The sequence below is a fragment of the Pan troglodytes genome, chromosome 11 (assembly GCF_028858775.2).
Source record: "Pan troglodytes isolate AG18354 chromosome 11, NHGRI_mPanTro3-v2.0_pri, whole genome shotgun sequence".
Classification (NCBI taxonomy): Eukaryota; Metazoa; Chordata; class Mammalia; order Primates; family Hominidae; genus Pan; species Pan troglodytes.
In genome coordinates this window covers 35,126,671-35,138,841 of record NC_072409.2, presented here as the reverse complement: position 1 = coordinate 35,138,841, position 12,171 = coordinate 35,126,671, and the positions used below count along the sequence as shown (strand labels likewise).

The 12,171-nt window shown below is 36.6% G+C and overlaps 1 long non-coding RNA gene across 3 annotated transcripts in view; it reads right to left on the bottom strand.

Annotated features, from left to right (window-relative positions):
- The window catches only part of LOC107976872 (uncharacterized), a 141,894-nt gene that overhangs the window by 100,300 nt on the left and 29,423 nt on the right, over positions 1-12,171 (bottom strand). For all 3 annotated transcript variants that reach the window (XR_001721160.3, XR_010148608.1, XR_008537161.1), the window contains one exon: positions 7,725-7,797. This is a non-coding gene — a long non-coding RNA (uncharacterized LOC107976872). The remainder of the gene's footprint in view (positions 1-7,724; positions 7,798-12,171) is intronic.

The following is a 12,171-nucleotide window of genomic DNA, read 5'->3' as shown; positions in this document are numbered from 1 at the left end:
ACACTGTGCACTGAAAACGTTTTTCCAACATAATATGTTTCTATCCTGCCCCAGAAATTTTGTGATGTTTCTTTCCTGTCATTATCATTTTTGAGATTTGCTGAACACTTCGTTTCAAAGTTTATGCTTCTCAAACTCATGGAATGATGCCAAAGCAAAGACTTGTCTCAAAACAAGTTTGCAATAATAAATTTTAATCCAAAAAGAGCTGTTATCTAAGAATTTTCCCAATATTCTAAGAGCACAGGTGGAACATTTCTTCAGGTTTATTTGCAAAAGCTATGTAGCCTCATAAAAATCCATATTCAGATGTAAAACAATTTGCCCGCGCAGCTGCCTCAAACTCCAAGCCCACTAATCAGCTAAGGATTGTGTGAGGGCCTCAGAAGAACACTAGCTCTTGTTCAGGTATGGGCGCTTTTCAAAATGCAGGAGCAGCAAAACATTCAGAGTTTCTTTAAGACAATTATATTCTGCTGCTAATTAAAGTGGAGTGTTGAATTTTCTCTCATTGCTCCACAGGTATAAGGCATGTGCCAAGAATGAATGAGGAAGAATAGCTCTACCGTCACTGGATACCAGTTGCTGAACATTTTTAAGGATGCAAACAATGCCATTTTTAACCATGTTGACACAGAAGTCTTATGCCTACAGAAGTGCTACTTTCCGCTTTCCTAAGAATCTTCTCAAACACTAAAAAATAATTGTTCTGAATTTCATTTTTGTCTTTGAAACATTTTATAGTACATATATAGTTTTTACTTTTTATTCATGTATTTATTGAATAATCATTGAATATCTATTATGAACTATGTATGATAATGGAATAAACAGATAGTTCCTGTACTCAAATAGTTTGTGATTTTGGTAATGAGGAAAAAGCCCATACTCTTCAGAATCATTAGAGAGTGGTAAATGATACTGCATAACTATTTATTTTGTTCAATTAATATTTAATGACTTCCGTTTAGTTTTCATGTCCAACTGATGAACTGTTGCTACATTGTCATAGTTTTGGAATCCATATTGATTTCAAGATAGTTTCTATATTTTAGGTTCTCTTCCTCTAACATTTACATTATTTCAAAGTCCTTTTTGATATCTTCCTTCTATTGATTCCCCCTACCTAATTCTATCCTCATGAACTTTCCAAGAAAATTTTATCAAACTATTTAAAGATTATACTTCTCTAGTGTATACAAATAAATCATGATCCTTATTTCCATAAAAAAATTAACAAATGTTTTTATTGAGCGTATAGGTTGTGCAAAGAATTATGCTGCATAAGACAGTTCCAAAGATGAACAACATGCCCAAATATGTCTATGTATACCTAACTTGTAATACACCACAGCATAGCTTTTATAAATATGTTGGCACAATTTGCAAATACATTTTCTTATCCAAAGTTAACATATGTCCAGAAGTCTCATCCACATCAAATAAGAAAATGGTGCTGTGAAAACTGGCTAGCCATATGTAGAAAGCTGAAACTGGACCCCTTCCTTACACCTTATACAAAAATTAATTCAAGATGGATTAAAGACTTAAATGTTAGACCTAAAACCATAAAAACCCTAGAAGAAAACCTAGGCAATACCATTCAGGACATAGGCATGGGCAATGACTTCATATCTAAAACACCAAAAGCAATGGCAACAAAAGCCAAAATTGACAAATGGGATCTAATTAAACTAAAGAGCTTCTGCACAGCAAAAGAAACCACCGTCAGAGTGAACAGGCAACCTACAGAATGGGAGAAAATTTTTGCAACCTACTCATCTGACAAAGGGCTAATATCCAGAATCTACAATGAACTCAAACAAATTTACAAGAAAAAAACAAACAACCCCATCACAAAGTGGGCAAAGGATATGAACAGACACTTCTCAAAAGAAGACATCTATGCAGCCAAAAAACACATGAAAAAATGTTCATCATCACTGGCCATCAGAGAAATGCAAATCAAAACCACAATGAGATACCATCTCACACCAGTTAGAATGGCGATCATCAAAAGTCAGGAAACAACAGGTGCTGGAGAGGATGTGGAGAAATAGGAACACTTTTACACTGTTGGTGGGATGGTAAACTAGTTCAACCATTGTGGAAGTCAGTGTGGCCATTCCTCAGGGATCTAGAACTAGAAATACCATTTGACCCAGCCATCCCATTACTGGGTATATACCCAAAGGATTATAAATCATGCTGCTATAAAGACACATGCACACGTATGTTTATTGTAGCACTATTCACAATAGCAAAGACTTGGAACCAACCCAAATGTCCAACAATGATAGACTGGATGAAGAAAATGTGGCACATATACACCATGGAATACTATGCAGCCATAAAAAATGATGAGTTCATGTCCTTTGTAGGGACATGGATGAAGCTGGAAACCATCATTCTCAGCAAACTATCGCAAGGACGAAAAACCAAACACCGCATGTTCTCACTCATAGGTGGGAATTGAACAATGAGAACACATGGACACAGGAAGGGGAACATCACACACTGGGGACTGTCGTGGGTTGTGGGGAGGGGGGAGGGATAGCATTAGGAGATATACCTAATGCTAAATGACGAGTTAATGGATGCGGCACACGAACATGGCACATGTATACATGTGTAACAAACCTGCATGTTGTGCACATGTACCCTAAAACTTAAAGTATAATAATAATAAAAAAAGACTGTCTCTCATGTATTCCATTTCATGTTTGGAAGGGGGCAGTTTCTCTTTATCAGAACCAAATTGTGTCATAACTTCAGTATGGCTTCAGCATGGCAGACATGTTGCATTTGCTAGGTATATACAATGAACTTCCAAAACACATGTAATAAACTTTGTTGGGGTGATCGGGCCCAACACCAGGTCATGGGGGTGATGAAGTCTGGCGGAGTGAAAGGAATAAGAAAAGACAGTTTGAGAGAGAAAGTAGATCCAGGGGCCCATCACGAGTGTGGAGGCTGCAAAGGCCCTGAGCTCTGGAAGCCCAGACTACTTATTGGTGATCAAACAAAGAAACAGGTGTTGAGAATGTGGGGGTGAAAGGGAGCATTGCATTAAGCACATGATTTACAGCTGTGATGGTTTGGCATATGCCCTGCTACCTGAGATAATGGAGAGCCGGTTCTTTTAACTCAAGATACAATCAATCCCAGGAGAGCAAGGAGCAAGGAGTCAGCCAGTCTAGACACATTCCAGAGGCCACAAGCCCTGGATTCTATCCAAGCCACTATGGGATTTATGCCTTGGGCTTAGATTATGGTACAACCGGGTAGCTTTCCACCCTTTAGCACAGAGCTTGGTGTTCCAGAGGCCACAAGCGGTTTTAGACCCTGAACCCCAGACATGTTCAAAGACTCTTTTACATTATGTCAGACATGCAAGCCCTGCCTCAGCTTCTCCCAACACTCAGCTTTTCTCAACAAACTTCTGCACAAAAAAGGTTCCAGCTAGAAAAGATCTGATTCATGATATATTTGTCCTACTATTTAAATAATAATCCTGGAAACAAGAATCAGTTTTCCAACATGAAAATGTATACAGTGTTAGGGATTTATTATAAATTGGTATCAATTCAGACATTATGCCATGGAATGCAGAATTTAAATTACAGAGCATTAAAGTATGCAATTCTACATGCTCATAATAAATTGCAATAACATTTCCTGTTACTTTTTTAGGTCAAAAAAAGGAAAGGAAAGTTTGAATGCAGGAACAGAAAACCAAACACTACATGTTCTCACTTATAAGTGGGAGCTGAATGGTAAGAACACATGGACATATGGAGGGGAGCAACACACATTGGGGTCTGTTGGAGAGCCAAGGGAGAGACAGCAGCAGGAAGAATAGCTCATGTATGCCAAGCTTAATATGTAGGTGATGGGATGATCTGTGCAGCAAACCACCATGACACACGTCTACCTATGTAACAAAGCTGCACACATACCCCAGAACTTAAGATAAAAGTTGAAGAAAATAATAATAATAATAAAGTTTGGCAAATTACATAATTTTAAAGAAACAAATTATCTTGATACACAACTTAACATTAGTTATACACATGAGCACATAATTGCGTACTCTGTCTCAACATTAGTTTAGGGCGATTTTGTTGGGGTTGGTCAAGACAAGAGAACTGAGTTCCTCTAATGTCAAAGGTAGGGCAAGGCTGGAGAACAGAATTAAAAACAATTCCAAGGTTCCAGTGATGTCAAGGCTGTGATCTGAATAGCAATGCAAGAATCAGGCCTATAGTATTAGAGATAATTCTCACAGGTTAAACATAATTTTGTATACACGGCCTCTTCAGAATATCTCTTCTGTCTGTTAGTTCCTGACAAGCAGATTGCCGTACTGAAATTTTGCAAGTGATAGTTAAAGCCATCCCTCAGCCAACCTGGGGATATCAATAAATGTCTCATTTCTTGAATATTCTCTCTTACATATTTTTCAGATTCTTCTCTTAACTCAGTTTTATAATCTATTAAGGAAATAAGATTGGTGATTTTGGCGGGGGGGTTAGGGAGAAGGTGGAAATTTCTTGAAGAAAAATAATCACAATATAAAATAAACAACAATTGCATGGTAACATAAACTTTCAAATGTACTTCATGTTTTGTGATAATTTGTTTCAATGTAAAGATTTATGAATTCGAAGTTTGTCATTACAACATGGCCAATATCTAGTCCTAAACTATTTGCTTTGAGCACATACTTGACATCCAATAAGAGAACAATTTATTGTTTTAAAGGAGGTTAGAAGAAAAGTAATAATTTCTGAATGCCTTTCTATTTGGCAGTTTGTAAGCGGTTTTTACCATTTTCATATTTAAATGGCCATGGACTTTAGTGGTTGTGAACGGGTTTTCTTCTTTGGGCATGTCAGTAGTTCAATGCTATAATGAAAGAGAAAGGGTAAGCAAATGCTGACATGTAGCAGAACAGCCTGATGTAGATCTTATTCTGATAGTGGTTCATTTTCCTTTCTGATCTGTTTACTGGCTCACCAACAACTAACTATATGTAAGTTTTCTATTACAGATAAAACTATTTTTAACCAGGGGAAAAAAATTCCTTGAGTTTGTGTTATTTCAGTGGCTAGGATGCTAGAAATTATTCATATAGTTTATACTCCCCACCAAACGTCAAAACTTACTAACTATTGGGTACTATTGGGTACTATGCTTAGAACTGGATCATTCGTATCCCAAACCTCAGCATCATTCAATATACCCAGGTAACAAACTTGCACATGTATCTCTGAATCTAAAATAAAAGTTGAAAAAAAAAACTTACCTTAAAACCTATGCTATCTGGCTGCTCTGACTTTTGAAGATTTTTTAAAATTCCAAATCAGGGTAAATAAAACATTTAGAACTGACACTGCCTACACCACTTAGAAAATGAGATCAGTGACAGAGACGAGACAGTCTGACTTAAAGGTGCTAGAGACTTTCAACATTTCTTTGCTTCTCAGCCAGAACTAGAAGTTTCATAAGTCTAAGCAATTTATTTGTTTAAAAAATAGTCTTCTGAAACTCCAAAACCAATAAGCCATCTTTCCCCATAATTTTTGTTTACTACTCACTATTTCTGAATGTGAATAAAAGGTATTTATATCAATATTTTAGTTGATTAAAGAAGATTGAATTCAATGTAATTTGTAATGCAATTTATTTATTTCTTAAATTTTGATAATTATCTCTTGGATATTATAAACATAATTGTTTCACAATCTCAGATTAGATTTGGCAACATGCTGAATTTATGCATGTTATCAGCACAGGGAAATATGTCAACAAGGATTCCCTCAGTAATGTTGAGTGAATAAGGAAGAGCTCAGCACGGAATCCCAGACACTTGGTATACCACCAGAAATGTGAAGAACCACTCACTGGAGATGCTGGTGGAGGGGCCCAACTCCTACTTATGGAGGCCCAGACTTTCATCCCTTTGAGGCCTGTTGAGCCCCCTGGCCTGCGAGGACTGGATCTGCCTAGGTTAATGTGCCTTGGGAACGCCACCCAAAGCAGGTGGTAAATGCCATCTACTCATATTAGAAAACGGTACATATATGTGAACATAAGAAATGTGCAGCCCTTAAACAGCCCTTTGTGTCTTGAAAAACCTCTTATAAGCTAACTATATACAAGAACTCCTTAAATTCAATTAGAGATACACAAATAAATAAATGACTTCCATTGTAACAAGGTCTTCTAGAAATCTTGGCAGATAACTATGTTGTAATATTTATTTTTTGCACATATTTTCTGCCTGTTTTAAGCTAGACAATATTTATTAGTTATTTGATTTCTCCTCCATTTAAAGACGAGTACAAGTGTTCACTTGCAAAAACTAACAGTTATTTATATTTAATTATTTTATGGAAAAATAATCCAAAAAACTCTACAAATAAAGTCACAAAATGTTTTATAGACAAGATTTTGGCAAGAATGTAGTCTTACTTCTTTGTCAGTAACACTCAGTCCTACTCCATCCATTAAACACTACCTGATTAAAAATTTGTCAGTGCGGGCAATCTAAGTCTCTGCTTAAGAAGTTTCTGAGCGGAAACTGCTCTTCCCCCATGTCAGACATTTTCCCATATTCAGAAATCTTCTAAGTGTAAGACATATTTTATATATTGAAATGAAACTCTAATGACTTAATTTTATTAATAACTTATAATCATCCTTTATGCAATGTATCTAAAGCAACGTAGAATAATATATGCAAAAGTAGTGTTAAAGATGGTTCATGCCTATAATCCCAGCACTTTGGGAGCCCAAGGCAGGTGGATCGCCTGAGGTCAGGAGCTCGAGACCAGCCTGGCCAACCTGGTGAAACCCCGTCTCTACTAAAAATACAAAAATTAGCCAGGCATGGTGGCGGGTGCCTGTAATCTCAGTTACTCAAGAGGCTGAGGCAGGAGAATTGCTGGAACCCGGGAGGCAAAGGTTGCAGTGAGCCCAGATTATGCCACTGCGCTCCAGCCCGGGTGACAACAGTGAGACTCTGTCTCGGGAAAAAAAAAAAAAAAGTCACAAAGAAATAAATGTAACACATTCCAGTGTGTCAACTTATGCTCTGCACAAAACTTTGTTCTATATTTGTATTTTGATGAATCACTTACACTCATCATGAAAATGTCCATTCTAATCAAAAAGAGAAATCAGAAGAGATATATAGCAATTTGCATCACTGAGTCATGCAATAGAAGAAACTGTAATGCAGTAGGCAGAGACCATAAAGTCAGAGTGTAATGAGATATTTAAGACTTCTGATAAGAAGAAGTAGAATGACATTGTTAGATCTATGTTTTGTTAGAGGCGCTATAAAGGAAGGCAGAAGATAGCAACTTCTTTGCTTGTTTTTGAAACAAAAAGGTTATCAGAAAAATTTAAAAAGATATATATATATATTTTGTTACTAGAAGGCTGTATCAACATCACAAATGTAATTTCGAGTTTCAAGAGCAAAAAATAAATGTTCAATCAATAATATTTGATAAAAGCATGTGTGCATGTATGTATGGACACATAGATACACACACAAACACACAACTATATATATATATACACACACACACACACACAAATACTATTTTCCTAATATGTCAATTAATTTTGGAGTAGTTTTCAATTGTTTAGCAGCATTTAAACATACACATACTTACCCACATTTAGAAACAACAATAAATCATCATACCTACCATAAAACAGTTTGGTTTAAGTCTAACTTCAGTAATTCACTAGTTATAGTATCTTGGGCAAGTCATCTATTTTCTGAAATAAATAAATAATAAAAATATTTTACTCAATTAAAAGATGAACTATGTTTATATGGTTGACTTAAATACTTGAAACTTGAAGGTTGTTTGCTTTGTTAGAAAATACTTTCTTCTCTAACAGATACTTTTGTAGATCATGAAAATTATTCAAAACAGGTATATTTCTTCTTTAACACATATCTTCATGCCTTTTGGTTGCAGTATGTCCAAAACTATTTAAGGCAGTTTACAAATTAAAATATGACAAGATAAAAACAAATTTTAAATAGTGAAAAAACTGAAACAAAAATATAGTACAAATAGAAAAATTAGATGGATGGCATAAATTAATGTAGAAGGCAAGATACCATGAAATCTTATATACCTGGAACAAATTATTCAATACTTGGTCCTAAGATTTCTAGAAGCCACATGGGGAAAAAAATAAATGTTTCTGTGACTATCATGTCAATCAAAAGTTACTAAAAAATGTAGCAATTATCCTCTTTACAGATACCATATAAATAATTTCTCCTTCAGGCTATAATACAGAGACATAATCATTGTGCGAGGAAGAGGGTAATGTTTTCATCTTAAACATAGTAATAATATCCATTAAGTTTCTTATAAATGTATTCCTTCAATGTGAACAAAGCTAAGCCCATCATTTTCACAGAGGCCAATACATTATAGTTCAGGTTAATCTCTGAAGAATTACCCTTATTGTCCATACATAGATGCTAAAGCAATGGCTCTTAAACTTCTTTTGACAGTGATCAAAAATAAGAAAAATATTTTACATTGTTGAAGCACAGAAAACAATAGCCACAATTTATCTAGTATTTGGAAACTATTTGTATTTGTAATTATGGAACTATAGCTATTTGCAAATGTTCAATAAAAATTTGTTTTCTTTTATAACTGGACACAATTGGAGACACTGGATATTTTTACCAAGAGTTTAAATGGAACAATATATTTTCAGATAGGCTCAGATTGCTTTGAGGAATTAAAGTTGACTTTATAGAACCAATAAAAAGCCACTTGGAAAGACTGGCCTGATACCCTGTATACATGGTTCCTTTACAGGGTTCCTGACCTGTGGTAAGTAAAGAATGTCACCTGCTGATAGGACCAGGAACCTCAAGTTACTTTGGGACCTCAAGAAAAGAGAAATTCAACCAATTCATTCAGGTATTTATAGACAGTCTAATGGCAATTCCTTGGCTTGGCTTCCCAGCCTCAAGGGGCTTTTGAAAATCGAATCTGAAATTCCTTACAAAAGTTCCAGCAAAGCCAATTTTTAAAAGCTGATATGACCAGTCACTATTTTTGCTGCACTTTATGGAAATAATTCAGGACGAGGATTATAAGACTAAAATATATTTTGCAAATAAACTGGTCCTATTGTGATTTGTCTTTGATAGAAATGAGAAACTGGAAAAAGAAAAAATGTGTCTCAAAATGAAACTATAGTACATCTGTTATTAGATTCTAGCTTTGTTCATTGGTTTTGAGTTATTATTATTTGCCTGCAATTTGGACTGAATTCTGATTTCTTCTCTGGCTACATGTCTCCAAGCTAATGTTTCCATTTTCTCCCTATTTTTCCGACTTAAAATCATTTAAATTAAAACTACTTTTTTTCTGCAGCCCTACAAGCTGAATCTAGACAACTTGATATGAATTTTGGAAAAAAATCACTATAGCAACTTAATATATGAACATCCTTCATGGCTGTTGATGTCTAGAATACTCAGAAATTTCACTAGAGACCTGATGCAAACTGCAGACCAGGACAAATCTGTCAGAGTGCCACTGTCTGCTGTCCTTTCATCTGAAGGTCCTTCAAGCCCAACGTCTAAAAATTTTGATGGGTGGGGTCCAGCCCTACGGGGCTAAGCGGGTGTTCTCCCCGTGTGTGGAGACGAGAGATTGTAATAAATAAAGACACAAGACAAAGAGGTAAAGAGAAAGCAGCTCAGCCCAGGGGACCACTATCATCAAGATGCGGAGACGGGTAGTGGCCCCGAACGGCTGGGCTCACTGATATTTATTGCATACAAGACAACGGCCAGGGTAAGGAGGGTGAATCTTCTAAGTGATTGACAAGGTGAAGCAAGTCACGTGATTACAGGATAGGGTGCCCTTCCCTCTTAGGTAGCGGAAGCAGAGAGAGAAGGCAGCATACGTCAGCGTTTTCTTCCATGCACTTATAAGAAAGATCGAAGACTTTAAGACTTTCACTATTCCTTCTACCGCTATCTACTACGAACTTCAAAGAGGAATCAGGAGTACGGGAGGAGCATGAAAGTGGACAAGCAGCGTGACCGTTGAAGCACAGCACCACAGGGAGGGGTTTAGGCCTCCGGATGACTGCGGGGGGGCCTCGATACTATCCAGCCTTCCACAAGAAGCTGGTGGAGCAGAGTGTTCCTGACTCCTCCAAGAAAAGGAGACTCCCTTTCGCGGTCTGCTAAGTAACGGATGCCTTCCCACACGCTGGCATTACCGCTTGACCAAGGAGCCCTCAAGCGGCCCTTATGCAGGCATGACAGAAAGCTCACCTCTTGCCTTCTAGGTCACTTCTCACAATGTCCCTTCAGCACCTGACCCTATACCCGCCAGTTATTCCTAGGTTATATTAGTAATGCAACAAAGAGTAATATTAAAAGCTAATGATCAATAACATTTATAATAATGACTGATAATTGTCCATGACCATCTCTATATCTAATTTGTAATATGACTGTTCTTATTCTAACTATTTTCTTTATTATACTGAAATAGTTTGTGCCTTCAGTCTCTTGCCTTGGCACCTAGGTAATCCTCCGCCCACATGATTGGGCTGTCTTCTAGACGAAAAAACTGAGTTTACAACTTGTTCTACCCATTAAACTTTATTTTTATTTTGTTTACATAGAAATGCTTCATTATATATCTGATTGTTCAAATCACATGGAGGCCTGACTTTGGTGGTAGCCCATATGCAACACCACTGCCTGAAATGATACAAAACTAGTAACTGTTTAACTGGACTGGCCTATTCTTAAGACTGAGAGACTGGTTCAATGGCTTATAAGACAATCCACCAACCCATTTTCTGGACTGTAAAACTTCTTGGGATAGTTTTTATACCAGGAAATTTTGGGGGCTCAGATAATAATATTCCAAAATGAAGGCTTCAGAAGCTGGTTCAGAAGCAGAAGTTTTTCTCTGACCTTCTACTCTCTTGTCTCTTGAGTTCCATTCTCTACCAACGTAGAAACTTGTACCTCTCTTCCTCAAGGCAGGTCATAGAAACCAGAATGCACATTTCCACAAAGCCAGTCATAAAACCAAAAGAATATTATTTCAATTTTCCCTCTACCTTTCTTCATAAAAACTGGTCACAAAGAAATTATCTGACCCACCTTGTTTGACTGCAAGTCATAAGGCCCCCATTCCAAAGGGAGTCCTTCCCCACAATGAGAAGAAGGAATGCATGCTCAGACGTGGAGAGTAATTTAGACAGACAGGCCTTGCTAGCAAGGCTGTCATTTCTACATAGCTGTTCATACTTTGTTGAAGCTATGCATAAAAATGGACAATTTCCTCTGTATCTTTGGGTCTTCATTCTGGAGTCCCCTGTGTACCCACATTAAATAAATTTGTATGTCTTTTATCTAATGTATTTTTCTTATAAAAGCTGACTTTTTGGCAAACCTTCAGAGAGCCAAGGGGAAAGTTCTCCTTGGCTCCTACGACATCATGATCTGGTAAGAACATATGTACGTATACATTTACACATACCCAGCCAACAGATATTTTAAGAAAAAATTATGTTTATAATATTTTATAATATATTCTATTTTATTAAATGTATGCTATCAAATTATATTGACTTTATGAACCACTGATGGGCCAATCACCACAGCATGAAAAATATTATATAAGATGATATGTAAAAATAGATATAATAAAATCCTGCATAACTAGAATCATTGACAGTTAAGCTATTGAAATATCATAAAAAGGTTGTATTAGTCAAGGTTCTCCAAAGAAGCAGAACCAGTAGATTTATTTATTGCGAGGCATTGGCTCACAAGATTGTGGAGGCTGGGAAATTATTAAATAATCTACTGTCTGCAGGCTGGAGACCAAGGAAGGGTGATGTAATTCAGAATGAGTACAAGGGCAGAAGATAAAGTGAATTGTCCCAGCTTAAGTAGGCAGATAGGAAGTAAAAAGGGATAAATTCCTGCTTCAGCTGCCTTTTGTTGTATTCAGGCCCTGGATGGATTGGAGAGGGAAAACTACTTTACTGAGTTCAGAGATTCAAATGCTAATCTCATCCAGAAACACTCCGATAGATACACACAGAAATAATGTTTAATCTGTGCACCATAGC